Raw genomic sequence first — 16,613 nt, forward strand, 5'->3', positions numbered from 1 at the left:
ACGTGGCAGTCTGGTATTTGTGGGGTTGATGATGGCTGCGTGTAAAACTAGGCTGAAAAAAAAGTGGGTTGGAACCAGAAAGTAGATGACCTGGAATGCCAGGCTGAGGGCTTTATATGTCAGACAAAGGAAGCCAAATGAGACCTTTGGACAAAGGAATTAAAGGCTCAAAATAGGTTATTTGGAGGATTACTTGAGCATCACTGTGAAAGCTGGATTGGAAAAGGTATAGCCAAGAGGCAGAAAGAACAGATAGGGCTCTCTATAGTTCTAGACATGATCTGAACTGGACTAAGATGCTTATAGCAGGTGGTCGATTCAGTGGAGATTCTGGAGGGCTAAGAAGGACACGGGCCATCTTGATGTCTTCTCTCAGTGCAGTTCTAAATCTCCTTGGATACATTTCATTAACTTGGGCCTTACATGATTGGTATATCAGACTGTATCTTTGCAACTACATCTTTAGACTCAGATCCAAAACTACTTTTCTATTTTAAGTTTAAATCTTTTAAATTTCTCTGTGTCCCTATTTTTCTGTTATGTGTGGACCTAAACTCTCCCCCACCCCAACACATACACACAATGCGCTGATATTGGTGATAAAGGGTAAGCACAAAATGATTTTTTTTAGCAATGTTGGGGGCAAGAGGAAAATTTTAAAAACAACTATAACATTTACATGGTGCTTTATAAATGTTATTCCATTTTATCCTCACAACAACCCTAGGAGGTTGGTGCTATTATCCACATTTTATAAATGAGGAAACTGAGGCAGGCAGCGGTTAACTGATTTGCTGAGGGATAAATTTTTGAGGCTAGATTTGAATTCAGGTTTTCCCTAACTCTCAGCCTCTCTCAACTTAAAAAAAAAAAAGGAGAAGATTACTGATCAGGATGAATGTAATAGTATTAAGTGAGAGGGAAGGCAGAACTGCTCAACGCTTAGTTTGTTTTTTGTTATTTCCACCAAGACGACTGGCTTCAGACTGAGGTTAGGACAAAAAAACTGTCAACAGAAGGTTTAAACTAAAGATACATCAGAAAATGGTAAGATAACAGTGCCTAACTGTCCCTAGTAGATTCAAGTGGCCAAGTCTGGATGAACTCTAGACCCAGGTCTAGAAAGAGCATGTGGATGAACAGTGCTCATTGAACTGCTATCAGCGATGCCTTACAAACCATTATGAATGATGAAAGTGGTGCTGGGGGAGTGGATGTAGACAGCAGAAGTGTCCTGTTTTCAAAAAAAGAAAAAAGAAGAAGGGAGTCTTCTAACTATAAGCCCAAGAAAAAATTTGATTTTTCGAAAAAAAATAGCATGTCATTTGAAGGATGGTTTGTAAATATTTGGAAAGACAGATAAATCAGGGGTCATCAAGACTTCATGGGGAAAAATAGCAAAAGACTGACCTCATGGTAGGTTGAGGAGGTGAATAACAGATAATTGTGGAATTTGGGACTAAGAATTTGACAAAGACTATCATGCTACCCTTAACAAGATAGATTTGGGGTAGATAGCAGAGTTTTAAGTGGATTTGCAGTTGCTCAAATGACCAGACCCAAAAGAGCACTCATTTTTAGAAATTAAACTCCATTGAAATGTTTTATTTTCATATTACCTCCCTGTCCAAATATATCTCTGTTCTTACCTACCTACAGAGTCATCCTTTCTAACAAGGAATAAAAAAGAGAGAAAAGCAGTTCAGCAAAATTAATCCACATATCAGAGAGTATATACCGCATTCTACCCATAGACCCCTCCTAATCAAAGAAGGGACGTCCCTTTTTTTCTTTTTTTAATTAAATTCTTTTTTTTTTGATGAATGAAAATCTTTACCCTTTCTCTCCCACCTCTCTCTCCCCACTTTGAAAAAGCAAGAAAAACAAAACCCATGTTAGAAACATATATAGTGAAGCACAAACAAACTCATTCATTGCCTTTGTCCAAAAACAGTGTCTTAGATTGAGCTCTCTCAGGAGAGAGGTGGCATTTTTCATTGTGAGTCCTTTGGAGTCACGGTTAGTCACAGTTTTGACCAGAGTTCCTAATTTTTTCAGAGCTGATTATCCTTAAAATATTGTTGTTATTTGTATAGCGTTCTCCTGGTTCTCATTTCACTTTTCGTCAGTTCATACAAGTTCCAACAAGGTTTCTCTGGAGCTACGCCCTCATCATTTCTTACAGCACAGTAGCATACCATCACTTGTTCAGTCATTTCCCAATTAATAGGTATCACCCTAGTTTCCATTTGTTTGCTACCACAAAAAGAACTGCTAAACATATTTTTGTATGTATATGTCCATTTCCTTTTTCTTAAATTTCTTTGCAATGTAGATAATATCACTGGATCAGAGGATATGCACTGCTTAGTAGCTTTCAGGGGACATAGTTTAAAATTGCTTTCCAGAAGGGCTAGACCACAGAAGTACATTTTCTCATCTCTTTTTTGAGGGTCAGTCTTGGCCATTATAATTACACAGTGTTCAATTAAATTTGTTTTTAATTCCAAAAGGTAATCAGTGTTAGCTTGGAGGAAGTCTTGAACTGAATGTTCCAGAGATCTGACTTTAGCCCTGTTATTCAATATTTTTGTCCATAACTTGGCTAAAGAAATGAAGAAGCAGGAAAATTCTATCCACATTCAGATACGTGGATGTGGAGTCTGCACACACATTGAAGCATACTATTTGCTCTCTTTTTTTGTTTGTTTCTCGTGGTTTCTCCCATGGGTCCTAATGCTCCTTTACAACATGACTAATGTGAAAATATGTGTAACATGAGTGTATATGTAGAACTTATATCAGATTGTGTGTCTTCTTGGAGCAAGGGAGAGGAGGAAGGAGGAGAAAATTTAGAACTCAAAATCTTACGGAAGTGAATATTGAAAACTAAAAAAAGAAATGAAGTAGTATAGTATAATATATTAGAAGGAGTGCTGGACTTGAAGTTGGAAAGAACTGAATTCAAATTCTATTTCTGATATTCCTAGCTGTGTGATCCCAAGCAAGTAAATGAATCTCTCTAAGCCTCAGATTTGTCATCTGTATAATGGGGATGATAATAACAACGGCGCTTACCTCACAGGTTATTGTAAGAATCAATTGAGAATAATACATAGTGTTTTAAAAACCTTAAACTGTATACCAAGAAAAGGTCAAAATGAGTATATGATTGAAACAAAAAAGGTGATATCATAAATTAGGAGAACAAGGAATAGTTTACTTATCTATGGAGAAGGAAAGAATGTATGACCAAACAAGATAAGATTGTAATGGAATACTATTGTGCTATAAGAAATGACAAGCAAGTTGATTTCAGAAAAACCTGGAAAGACTTGCATGAACTAATGCAAAGTGAAATGAACAGAACTAGGAGAATATTGTACACAGTAACACCAATGTTGTATAATAACCAACTATGAATGACAGCTATTTTCAACAATGCAGTGATCCAAGACAATTCCAAAGGATTCATAATGAAAGCTACTATCCACATCCATAGAAAGAACTGATAGAATCTGAATGCAGATTGAAGCAGACTATCTTTCACTTTATTTTTTCATGGATTTTTTTTTTTTGGTCTGTAGTTTTTTTTCACATGACTAATATGAAAATGTTCTGCATGATCGCACATGTATAACCCATATCAAATTGCTTATTACCTCAAGGAGAGGGAGGGAAAGGAAGGAGGGGTGGAGAAAATTTGGAACTCAAAATTTAAAAAAGAATGTTAATTGTTTTTGCATGTAATTGGGAAAAAATAAAATATTATTTAAAAACTTTGGACTGTCACATAAATGTCAATTATTATGATTATGATTGTCATGTTTTTCAAATTTTCAAATGACTTAATGTTGATAGATAAAGTTACCAGCTTGGATGACAGTCAGGATCTAAAAAGATCTTGAAATAACGTGCACAATGACTACAAAAATGTAAATCAAGCCAATCAATCAATGATAAGTATTTATTAAGACCTATTACATGTTGTGTTAGACATGGAAATGCAAAGATAAAAATGGACTTTTAATTTCCTTAAAGAACTTATATTCCATTGGAAGATATACTGTGTCCTTCAATAAATGCATAGATAAAGAAAAAGTAAATGAAAAAACATATATGTATGTGTGTATATATGTATATATATATATATCCATATCCATATGCATATTTATATGCAAAATAAATACAAGGCACTTTGGCAAGCAGGCCCTAGTAGCTGGGTGGGGGTTAGTGGAGTAGGAAAGGCTTTACATAGGTAGAAAGCATCTAGGCAGCACAGTGGAAAAAGCTGGACTTGGAGTCAGGAAGACCTGAGTTCAAATCCTGCCTGAGACACTAACTGTGTGATCCTGGAGAAGTCACTTAGCCTCTGTCTACCTCAATTTCTTCATATATATAAAACAGGGATGTTAATAATAGCACCTACTTCCCAGAGTTGTTGGGAGGATGAAACAAAGCAACATTTGTAAAGTACTCTGCAAACTACAGGGCTACATAAATACTAATTATTATTACTGTTAAGGTGGTGCTTGAGCTGATGGAAATCAGGAATTATCTTTTTATTTAGTTAAAATCTTCTTTGTTTTATTATGAAAATTTCCATAGAAAAACAAGATTAGAAATGTAACCATGAATCTCTATTATGTGCCACTTATTTTTAAAAATATATAGGTTAAATTTAAGACTGCTTGTCTGTTTTCTTTTCTGAAATTCCTTCTGCTCACTTCTGTATATTTTTACTTAATTTTTTAAAAAAACGTATTGTTGATAATCTTTTTAAGAATATTATTTACATTTAACATTGTGGGGAACCTACAACCTCTTCTTTTCCCTCCCAGAGAGCATCTCATATAATTGTGGAAACAATTTTTAAAAAATCATCCATTTCAGTTTCTCTAGAAATATTAGGAACTTTTTTTCTGCCTAAAATTCTTTCTAAGCTTTTCCCTGTAGGAAAGTGGGAAGAACAAAGGCTAGGTCCTCCCTCTGAAATGGAATTAGAATGATAGTTAGATCTAACTCTTCTCTGGGTACCCTCTCTCCCATTTTGGAGTGATTAGTGCAATGGATCCACCTAAGGACAGTGTCTTCAATTTTGAAATTCAATATTAAGACGCTGTTCACAGGAAGGAACTCTGACAGGTTAACTGGTTCAGGAAGGAACTGAGGGGTGACTCTTCTAGAATGTTAACCTAAACTGTATTTTAACATATTTGATCTTTTCCTTATTCCAGATTTCTATAAATATTACCTCAAACTGTATTGGGACAAAGTCATGTCAGAAGACATGACAGACTATGCCAGTTTGGACATCTGTGTACAAACAAAAAATGACTTGGATGTGGGATAATGTTAAATTTAATTGTTTCTGGCAGATAAGACTAAATCGCAGTATATATTATTAGTGTTAATAGGATTTTCCCCTTGAACATAAAGAAAAAAAAGAATTAAAAAAACAGTTCCATAAAACTAACCAGTATATCAAATAAGTCTTACATTATATACATCCATAATATCCCACATCTTAAAAGAAGCTTTATGAAGTGCTCTCTCTTATTTCTTCTTTGGGGCCAAGTGTGGTCATTATAATTTAAGAGGATTCAATTTTGAATGTCTTTTGTTATAGTAGTAGTTATTGTATATATTGCTTTCCTTGTTCTGCCTACTTCATTTGCATCAGTTCATGTAAATCTTTGCATCTTTTTTGTATTCATCATACCATTTTCTTGATCTTATATACTTCTGTTATTTGCCTATATAGCTTGGATATTAGACACTTGTCAGAGATATTTGATACAAAGACTTTTTTCCAAGTCAATAGCTTCCTTTCTTACACTAATTGCATTAGTTTTATTGATGCAAAATTTTTCAGTTTCATGTAATTGAAATTATTTTATCCTTTGTAATATTTGAATAAGAATACACCACCTAGCCATAACTGTGTTTTGCATAGTATTATTTTTATACTATTATCTTTAATAGTCTGATTAATCAGTTATAATACATATGTACATAATAAATTAATAACAATATATGCCAGACACTGTGTTAAGTGCTGAGGATGCAAAAAGGGGCAAAAGACAATACCTGTCCTCAAAGATCTCACAGTCTAATGGGGAGTAGGATGTGTTCAGGAAAGACCAGTACCTCTGGTATCAAAGCTGGGGAGCCCTTTTCAGGACTGCTTTCCACTTTTGGTGTCCACCTGTTCCACCTAACTCTCACGTATGGCTCCAAGAAGTTGTAGGATGCACAGTGACGACACCCAGTAAATGATTTCATCGGACAGGATAAACCAGGGTGAGGGTAATGGAAGGGTCTCAAACTCGTTGATGAGTTAGGGGGGTGTCTACCTCAAGCATGTAAAGACTTCCCCTGGTGGAAGGGACATCTGAGAACAATCTGTTCCAACAGAAGGCAGCTAAAAATAGGCTCTGTGGAGCACATAGAGCTTGATTAGACATCGAAAAAACCAATGTCACATCTACTGCATCTTGAGTCATCACCAGTCATCTTGATTCTGTCTTACCACTGGATAGTCAGTGATGGTTCTGAGAGAATGAAGTCAGAGACTTCATGCAACTCTGCTTCACGTAAGTCCAATTTACACACGAATCAAAAGATATCACCCGTTGCCATTTTACCATTTTTTACCTATCTCAAAGTCCTGTGGCAACAGGTAAGCAACAAAACAGCAGATGGGGATACACTGGGAGCTGTAGTCACAATCCTGCATACATGAAGCCCAGGCCATAAGGTAGTCTTTTCACAGCAGTGGGATGTGGCAACCCCCTGGATGTCTGAGCAGCCTTTTAAGGATCACACTGTTCACCTCCTGGTGTGAGGAAAGGGCTAAAAAATGTGCCCTAAAAATTGTCTGTTTAACCAACCCAGGCCTGATTCCTGAGGTAGGTGGGGATCCTATCCTGTGGTCAAAATACAAAAAAATGTACAAAAACATCTTCAAAGATGATTCCATTCACCATCAGCATATGGAACAACACAAAATGCAGTAGACCTGAAATAGCTCTAATTGCAAGAGAACTTAGTAGGTATCACATCCAAATAGCAGCCCTGAGTACAACAAGACTGGCAAAGGAAGGCCAGATTACTAAAGCTGGAGCTGGATACTTGTTTTTCTGGAGTGGCTAAAGTGAAGGGGAGCACCGTGAAGCTGGCATAGGTTTTGCAATCAAAACTAATCTAGTCAGCAAGTTGGTATGCCTGCCAAAAGGAGTGAAAGGGTCATGACAACGCAATTGAGATTTGCAGGAAAACATTATGCCACCATCATCAGTGCCTATGTTCCCACCATGACGAACCCTGAGAAGGTCAAAGAAAAATTTTATGAAGACCTAGAGACTCTTATCGTTAATGTGCCAAAAGAGGACAAGCTTTTAATTCTAGGTGACTTTATTGCTAGAGTAGGCTCAGACTACCAGACAGGGAGTCCTAGGGAGGAATGGAGTTAGAAACAGCAACAGCAATGGTCACTTACTACTGAAGACTTGTGCATCACATGACCTTCTCATCACCAACACTGTCTTCCATTTACCTAAACGCAATAAAACTTTGTGGATGCACCCTCGCAGAAAATATTGGCATTTAACAGACTGTATGATTGCAAAGAGAAGAGAGAATGTTGGACTGATCTATTTGCATTCAATAAAAGCAATGTCCAGAAGGCAAAATGACTACCAGAAAAATTAAGGTCAACAAATTAGAGCTCTTCTCTGAGAGGGAATAGTTTATTGCTGACTTGGAGGGAAAGTTGAGCCAACACACAGTTGGCAACAGTGGAGCAGAAAAGGAGTGGGCAGCTTTCAGAGATTTGGGGTATAGTACTGCATTTGTTCATCTGAGTCAGAATACTCACAAACACCAAGAATGGTTTGAAGAAAATAATGAGGAAATTCAGAAGCTGCTAAATGAAAAATGAGAACTTCACAGGGTTTACCAGCAGGATATTCATCCACCTATAAGAAGGCAGCATTTAATTCCATCAAAAAAAGTACAAGCAAAGCTTAGAGAGATGCAGGATTCTTGACTCAGTAAGAAGGCAGATGAAATTCAGTTTTATGCTGATAGTACAATCCAAAGCCCTTTTATGATGCTCTGAAGGCTATTTATGGGCCAAAGACTTATAGTGCATCTCAACTACTCAGTGCAGATGGAGTCACATTGATTAGTGATAAGGACATGATCCTAGAGAGAAGGGTTGAACACTTCCATAGTGTTCTCAACAGACCATCATGAATCAGTGCTGAAACTATTTACTGTTTACCTCAGGTTGAAGTCAATCCCTCCTTACCTGAACTTACAACTGAAGAAGAGATTTTTGAGGGCCATTAGGCTCCTTTCATATGGCAAAGTACCTGGTGCTGATTCTGTTCTAGCTGAGATTTACAAGGTAGGGGTTCATTGCTCATATAAAAGTTGACTGAAATTTTCCAGGTTATATGGCAAGAGGAGATTATCCCCCAAGAGTTCAAGAATGCTTCCATTGTCCATCTCTATAAGGGAAATAGATTGTCCTGTGACAATCACGGAGGGGAGGGGGGGTCATCTCTCTTGGTCACTGCTGGTAAGATTCTTGCCAGTGTCCTCCTTAACAGGCTGATCCTTCACCTGGAAGATAATCACCTACTTGAAAGCCAGCGTGACTTCAGAAAGGGCCGAGGAATGGTTAATATGGTGTTTGCTACTGGACAACTCCAGGAGAAATGCCAGGAGGTCTGTACACAACATTTGTAGATCTGACCAAGGTCTTGGACACTATAATTATGGAAAATTATGTCACAATTTGGTTGCCCAAAGAAGTTCATCAGCATTATATGTCAATTTCATGATGGCATGTTTGCCCAGGTTCTGGATAGTGGACAATGCTCTTGTGACTTCCTAGTCACCAGTGGAATGAAACAGGGCTATATGCTTGCTCTTGTGCTTATTGGCATGATGTTTTCAGCCATGTTGTCAAATGCTTTTAATGAAGATGAACACAGCATCAAGGTCAACTACTATACTAAAGGTAAGTTCTTCAATTTGAAAAGGCTACAAGCCAAGACCAAAGTGGAAGGAGTGTTGGTGCAAATCATCTTTTTGCAGATGATTGTGCACTCAATGCAGCCTCTGAAGCTGAGATACAACAAAGCATGGATCAACTCTCTGCTGCCTGTGCTAATTTTGCCCTAATAATCAACACCAAGAAAACACATGTGCTCCATTAGTCACCACCATACCATCCATACATGGAACCACAGGTTACAATAAATTTGAATGCTGTGGATAAGTTCACTTGCCTTCATAGTGTACTTTCCAGGGGTGTACACATTGATAATGAGGTTGATGCACGCATTGCCAGAGCTAGCTCAGTGTTTGGGAGGTTCCAAAGGAAAGTATGGGAGAGAAGAGGTATTAGACCAGTTGCCAAATTGAAGGTCTACAGAGCCATTGTGCTGACCTCATTGTTGTACGCCTGTGAAACCTGGACAATCTACTAGTGCCATGTTAGAAAACTGAATCACTTCCATTTGAATTGTCTTAGAAAGATTCTGAAGATCACCTAGCAGGATAAGATACCAGACACGGAGGTCCTTTCTTGAGCTAAACTGTCAAGCATTCACACTCTACTTCAGAGAGTAAAACTCTGAGGGGCTGGACACATGGTTTGAATGCAAAACATATGATTGCCAAAAAGACTATTTTATGGAGAACTCGCACAGAGCAAGCATTCACAGTGTAGTCAGAAGAAGCAATACAAGGACACACTCAAGGTCTCTCTTAAGAACTTTAGAACTGATTGTGTGACATGGGAGACACTGGTACAGGATGGCTCAACATAATTTGCCCACATCAGAGAAGATGCTGTTCTCTATGAGCAAAGCAGAATTGAACCAGTTCAAACAAAATGTGAAATGTACAGATTTAGAGAATTCAACCTAATTGTTCACATGGACTATTTGTGTCCAACCTGTGGTAGAATATTCTAAGCTCATATTGATCTGATTAACCACAGCCACACTAATTTCACTCTAGCATAGTGATGTCATTTTGGTCCTCTTCCAGAATGAAAGGCAACCACCACCACCATTATTTTTAATAGTCTGCTCAATCAGTTTTGATACATATGTACATAATCAATTAATAATAATAATAAAAGTGGTGTATGCCAAGCACTGTGCTAAGTACTGAGAGTACAAAAAGAGGCAAAAGATGATACCAGCCCCCAAGGATCTCACAGTCTAGTGGGGGAGACAACAAGCAAACAAATACAAACAACCTACAGAACAGAATAAATAGGAAATAAGAGAGGGAAGGCACTAGAATTAAGGGGCATTGGGAAAGGCTTCTGGTCATATGTCCATTTTGAGAATTGTGATATGTAACCACGTTGTAGTTAGAGATCTAAGCCTAAATTCTGTCAGATTTCTGTACATTTTAAAAATCTTTCATTGATACTTTTTTCTTTCCTTATTTTTTTTTTTGCTTTACTATCACTATCAGTATCCCCTCAAACTCTTCTCAATATTACTGTAGTTATTTTGTAAATTATCTTAATTCTGCTAACTTTGTTCTATATCAGTTCATGGAAGGTTTCAGTTTTCTCTGAATTTCTTATTTCGGTTTATTGTTATAACACAATAATGTTCTATATCACAATATGTTCAGCTACTCTCCGAACAGTAGGCATCCACCTTGTTTGAGTTAGTTTTTACCACATGAGCTGATTACTGGAAAAGCAAATTTGGGAGGCTGTATTAAATTGTATTGAGTTTAGTTACTGGCAGATTTTAGTGGAATTACCTAGGAATCCCTCTCCTGGGTCATGTCCTTATCATGGCAGAGGGGCTTATGCAGAAAGTAGGGAAAATCATCAGATTGTATATATATGACCTTATGAGTATAAAATGGAAGTAATGAATAGATTTAAAAGACTAGATCTGGTAGATAGAGTGCCTGAAGAACTACGGACAGAGGTTACAGTAAGTATGGTACAGGAGGCAACAACAAAAAACATTCCAAAGGAAAAAAAGAGCAAGAAAGCAAAGTACCTCTCTGATGAGGTTTTACAAAAAGCTGGGGGGAAAAGAAAGGGAAAGGGAAAAAAGAAAGGGAAAGATATACCCAACTGATTGTAGAATTCCAAAAAGTAACAAGGATAGATAAGAAAGTTTTCTTAAATGAGCAATGCAAAGAAATAGAAGAAAATAGTAGAATGGGAAAGACAAGAGATCTCTGAGAAAGTCATAGATATCAAGGGAATGCTTCGTGCAAAAATGGGCATGATAAAAGACAAACATGGTGCAGATCTAACAGAAGTAGAAGACATTATGAAGAGATGGCATGAATATACAGAGTACAAGAAAGATCTTAACGTCACTGATAACTGCAGTGGTGTGGTTACTGATCTAGAGCCAGACATCCTGGAGAAGAAAGTCAAGTGGACCTTGGGAATCATAACCAACAATAAGATTAATGGAGGTGATGGATTTCTAGCTGGGTTATTTAAAATCCTAAAAGTTGATGCTGTTAAAGTGCTGCACACAATATGCCAACAAATTTGGAAAACTCAGCAGTGGCCACTATATTAGAATATATGTCCCAATCCTAAAGAAGGGCAATGCAAAAGAATGTTCAAATTCCTTAACAAGTGTGCTTATTTCACATGCCAGCAAGGTTATGCTTAAGATTGTGCAAGCTAGACTTTGGCAATATGTGAAACAATAATTACTAGAAGAGCAGGCTGGTTTTTAAAGATGCAAAGAAACTAGAGCCCAAATTACCACATTCACTGAATTATGAGAAAAGCAAGAGAGTTCCAGAAAGAAATCTACTTCTGCTTCACTCACTATGCTAAAGTCTTTGACTATATAGATGACAACAACAAAGTGTGGCAATTCCTTGAAAAGACGGGCATATCAGATCATCTTACTTGTCTCCTGAGGAACCTGAATGTGGGCCAAGAAACAACACTTAGAAACAAACATGGAACAACTGATTAGTTTAAGCTTGGAAAGGAGTATAACAAGGTTGTATATTGTCATCTGATTCATTTAACATATATGTAGGGTATACACATCATGTGAAATGCCAGACTGGATTAATCAAAAGCCAGAATTAAGATTGCTGAGAGAAACACAAACAATTTCAGATATGCAGAAGATACCACCCTGATGGAAGAAAATGAAGAGGAATTAAGAAACCTCTTGAAGAGAGTGAAAGAGGAGAATGAAAAAGCTAGCTTGAAGCTTAACATATAAAAAAATCAAGATCTTAGCAACTGGTCCCATCACTTCTTGGTAAATAGAGGGAGAAGAAATGGAAGCAGTGACAGATTTTATACTCTTGGGCTCAAAGATCACTATGGATGATGCCTGCACCCATGAAATTAAATGATATTTTTTCCTTGGAAAGAAAGCTATGGCAAATCTAGACAGCATACTAAGAACAGAGATTTCACCTTGTCAACATGGTCCATATGGTCAAAGCAATGGTTTTTCCAGTAACAACATATGGCTGTGAGAGTTGTAGTATAAGAAAAGCTGAGTGCAGAATTTATTCATTTGAACTATGATGCTGGAGAAGATTTTGAGAGTCCCTTGGATAGCAAGGAGATCAAAACAATCAATACTTAAAGAAATAAATGTAGTACCCTTTGACCCAGCAATACTGCTTCTAGGACTGTATCCCAAAGAGATCATAAAAATGGGAAAGGGTCCCATATGTACAAAAATATTTAGAGCAGCTCTCTTTGTGGTGGTCAAAAACTGGAAATCAAGGGGATGCCCATCAATTGGGGAATGGCTGAACAAGTTGTGGTATATGCATGTAATGGAATATTATTGTGCTATAAGAAATGATGAACAGGAAGACTTCAGAGAGGCCTGGAAAGACTTATATGAACTGATGCTGAGTGGAGCAGAACCAGGAGACCTTTGTACACAACAACAACCACAGTGCGAGGAATCTTTCTGGTAGACTTAGTACTTTATCATAATGCAAGGACTTAAAAAATTCTCAATGGTCTCTTGAGGCAAAATGTCTTCCACATCCAGAGAAAGAACTATGGAATTCGATCACAGAATGAAGCAGACCATTTTCTTTTGCACTATGTTTTGTTTTATGATTTCTCTCATTCATTTTAATTCTTCTAGGCAACTTGACTAAGGTGAAAATATATTTAATAGGAATGTATGTATAGAACCTATATAAAATTGTATGCCATCTCAAGGAGGGAGTGGGGAGGTAGGGGGGAAGGCAGGGAAGGGAGGGGAAAAAAATCTAAGATATATGGAAGTAATTGTAGAACACTGAAAACAAATAAAATAATTTTTAAAAAAGAAAGAAATGCAGGCTATTTACTGGAAATGTAGTGATCAAATGAACTTTGGGAGTGGGTTACCAGGTTAAGAGGAGACGATGTTATTTAATGTTGAAGATCATTATTGTATTCTTCTGACTTTTTTGTTGATGGAGCTATGGGAAAATAGGTACATTAATGCACTATTGTGGTGGTGCTAAAAATTAGCACAGTTGTTCTGGAAAGCAATTTGGAATTTTGCCTCCAAAGTCACTTCTTTTTCTTTTCCAGTGGGGGAGTGGGTGGAGGGAAAGAAAATAAATGTATGTTAGAAAAATTTTTAAATATACTAATCAAATGCAAGACTGCTTGTTCCCTACTAATATCCTCATCAAGGAATTCCTTATTTTGTCTATAGATGAGTCTCAAAAAGATTTTGCATAGGTGGAAAAAGACATATATCCTATGCAAATAAGGAGAATTTGTCTCTTCTTTACCAAGTTTATGCCTTTAATTTAATTCTCTTGTCTTATTGTTATTACTAGCAATTCCATAACCATGCCAGTAGGAATCAATGAAAAAAACCAATCATTTTGTATGTGCAGTATGTGACACTTGGAGCAAATATAAGTGTTCTAACAACTCATAGGTCACCTTCCTTAAGCCTAGAGAAAGGCAATGTGTCATTATATCAATTGCCCAGCAAGGGAGTATAATATCCTAGTGATTTTTTTAACTTTAAAATTTCTTTATTCTTGATTAAAGAACGTACACTGAATTATTCACCAGCTAGAAAAATAAATGTTCAATGATAATTTCCAAAGCAGCGTTATATATAATTCTGGGATTCAACAGGTATATTTTACAATCAAATTAAATAGTATTCGAAATATATCAAGACATAAAGTTCACTCAGACTTCAAATAATGGTAAAATGAACCCCTGAATTAAAAATCTCTGGTCTGCTCACCATGATTGACTACTTTAACTTACCACTGTTAAGTGGTGAATTTTTTAAAAAGCAAATATACTTCATACTTTTCTTATACTCAAATGTGCCATGAGTCAAATTAGATCTCTGAAATTATTATCTTTAATTACAGGACATTCACTTTATGGAGAAAAAAAGACTATAGTTTAATAACAAAAAAATCTACAAAGAGATATTCAATTAAGGGAAAGTGGCTATACCTGTTTACCTCTAACTCAACCCCCTCAAAGCATCCTGATTAAATGTTTGCGACACCTGTTTTTTGTGCATATAAAGGCAACGAACAATTTCCTTAGCCTATAAATTCAAGGAGGGAACCTCTAGGTTCCAGTGAAGACATCAAATATATGTTAAGTGCAATTTGTAAAGGAGAACTATGGAAAAAGCAAATTTGGTACAAAAGGATCCTTTGAACTAACAACAACTATCAAGATTAAATAGTTTAGGGGGGCGATTTTATGAAAACTGAGCATTTTGGGGTGATATTTACAGATACAAGCACAACTTGTATATATTTTACATTTCTGTATGCAGTAATTTTTTGCATGTTACTGTAGATTCCAATTTGTGGTTTCTTCATAATTTAAAAAGTCACACAAGTCTTCAATATGTGACATCATTTATTCACTTTCTCAAAGTACTCTTTGGAAGCTTTCGGAGATGGCTTGATCATAGGCAAATCTGGTATCAAATTTGCTGGACAGACCTCTCCATGCCCTTCCACAAACTAGAATGCTTTCACCAAATGAAGAGCTTCTTCCACACTTTGTCCTACAGGGAGATCATTGACACTCATGAGTTTGATAATTCCATTAGCATCAATTAAGAGATCTCTTAATGCAAGGCTAGGTCCTTCAAGCAGAAGACCACAGTCCCAAGAAATTTGTTTGGTTAAATCTGATAGGAGCGGAATATTCATATGGACTAAACCACCACTTTTTTGGTGATTGGTGTCTGGTTTATCCAGACAAGATGGTTAAATTGGAAATCCACTGTAACCACAACTACTTCACAGTTCATATCATGAAATTCATTACCTTTGTCACTGAAAGCAACAACTTCTATTGGACACACAAAAGTGAAATCAAGAGGATAGAAGAAAACTACCAAATATTTACCCTTAAAGATATCAAAGCTTATTTCTTTGAAATCTCCATTGACAACAGCTGTACCCTTAACGTATAGAGCATGTTAGGTTACAGCAGGCACATAAACTGAAGAACTGGTGCTGAAGGACATTTTTAATGGGTTGCACTTGTGGGCATTATGTTGGCTGGGAATGTGTTTCTAGCAGCAACAGTCCTAAAGACTGCAGAAAGGGAAAGGAGTTCATATGCTGAGCAACTGAAGCCCAAAGTAATCTTCCCAAGGAAGCTGCCATCTTGCAAGTGTGGGGAGGGCCTGCGCCCAGTGATTCTTTAGGTGATGGTCTACTTAAGCCATCAACCTAGTAATCTTATCCAAATCTCTCTGGCATGTTTGCAAGGGAGCCTTCCACATTGCTCCCAATGCAACTTAAAACCCATGTTGGCTGGGTTCTGAATTTATCTAGGCGATAAGAAATGTTGCTCAAAAATATTAATAACTGGATACCTACAGTTCCACTTGTACCCTCAACCTGGAATATTCTGTTGAATGACCCCACATTCACAGTTCATAGGCAATAAGGTAACCACATAAGTTTACTGAGTGTAGCAAACACACACAAAAATACTAAATGCCTATGTTCTACATGTTTCCTGAAGCTCTTCCCAATTACCCTTCCCACTCTTTCAGGGCAGTCAGGGGATTCCTGAATGGCAGACATCCACAATCATGGACAGGGAATAAGAGTGAAAGAGTAGTAGTCTGAGACCCCATTCTTGGCCACAGAGAAAAAACAAATAAAATATCTGAAAGGTTTGGGAGGGAAATCTGTCTCCCTCTTGTAGTTCACCACTTCCCCATTATTTGTGATGAGACTCTAGTACTCAAGACATCTTTACTCTGGTCTGTGCTTCTCCTTCTGGGTCTAGGTCACCTCCATGGTATTGGTTTTAGCTTTTCCAACTTGGTCCAGCTCTCAGGCTGGAGCTGTGGTTGTCCCAAATGCTTTACAGTCCTCAAATCCAAAGTGGAGGCAGTGTGCTGATAATGTTTAACAATCAGATATCAGTGGGGGAAGTGATTGAAATAAAAAAAAATACACATGGTAATCTGCATTTTCTCCATCATTTCCTTAAGTTTGGACACTCAACAAAAGAAAAGATCAATTTGATTTGTAGATTTGCCAGTTTCTGAGGTGTAAATGTTTAATAATTAGTTAGAGGTGGCTCCAGC

The 16,613-nt window shown here is 37.1% G+C and overlaps 1 pseudogene; it reads right to left on the bottom strand.

Moving 5' to 3' along the window:
* Positions 1–14,910: 14,910 nt before the first annotated feature.
* On the bottom strand, positions 14,911–15,675 carry LOC140518881 (thioredoxin-dependent peroxide reductase, mitochondrial pseudogene; annotated as a pseudogene).
* Positions 15,676–16,613: the final 938 nt, after the last annotated feature.

This window comes from Notamacropus eugenii, chromosome 1 (genome assembly GCF_028372415.1).
Source record: "Notamacropus eugenii isolate mMacEug1 chromosome 1, mMacEug1.pri_v2, whole genome shotgun sequence".
In the NCBI taxonomy this organism is placed as follows: Eukaryota; Metazoa; Chordata; class Mammalia; order Diprotodontia; family Macropodidae; genus Notamacropus; species Notamacropus eugenii.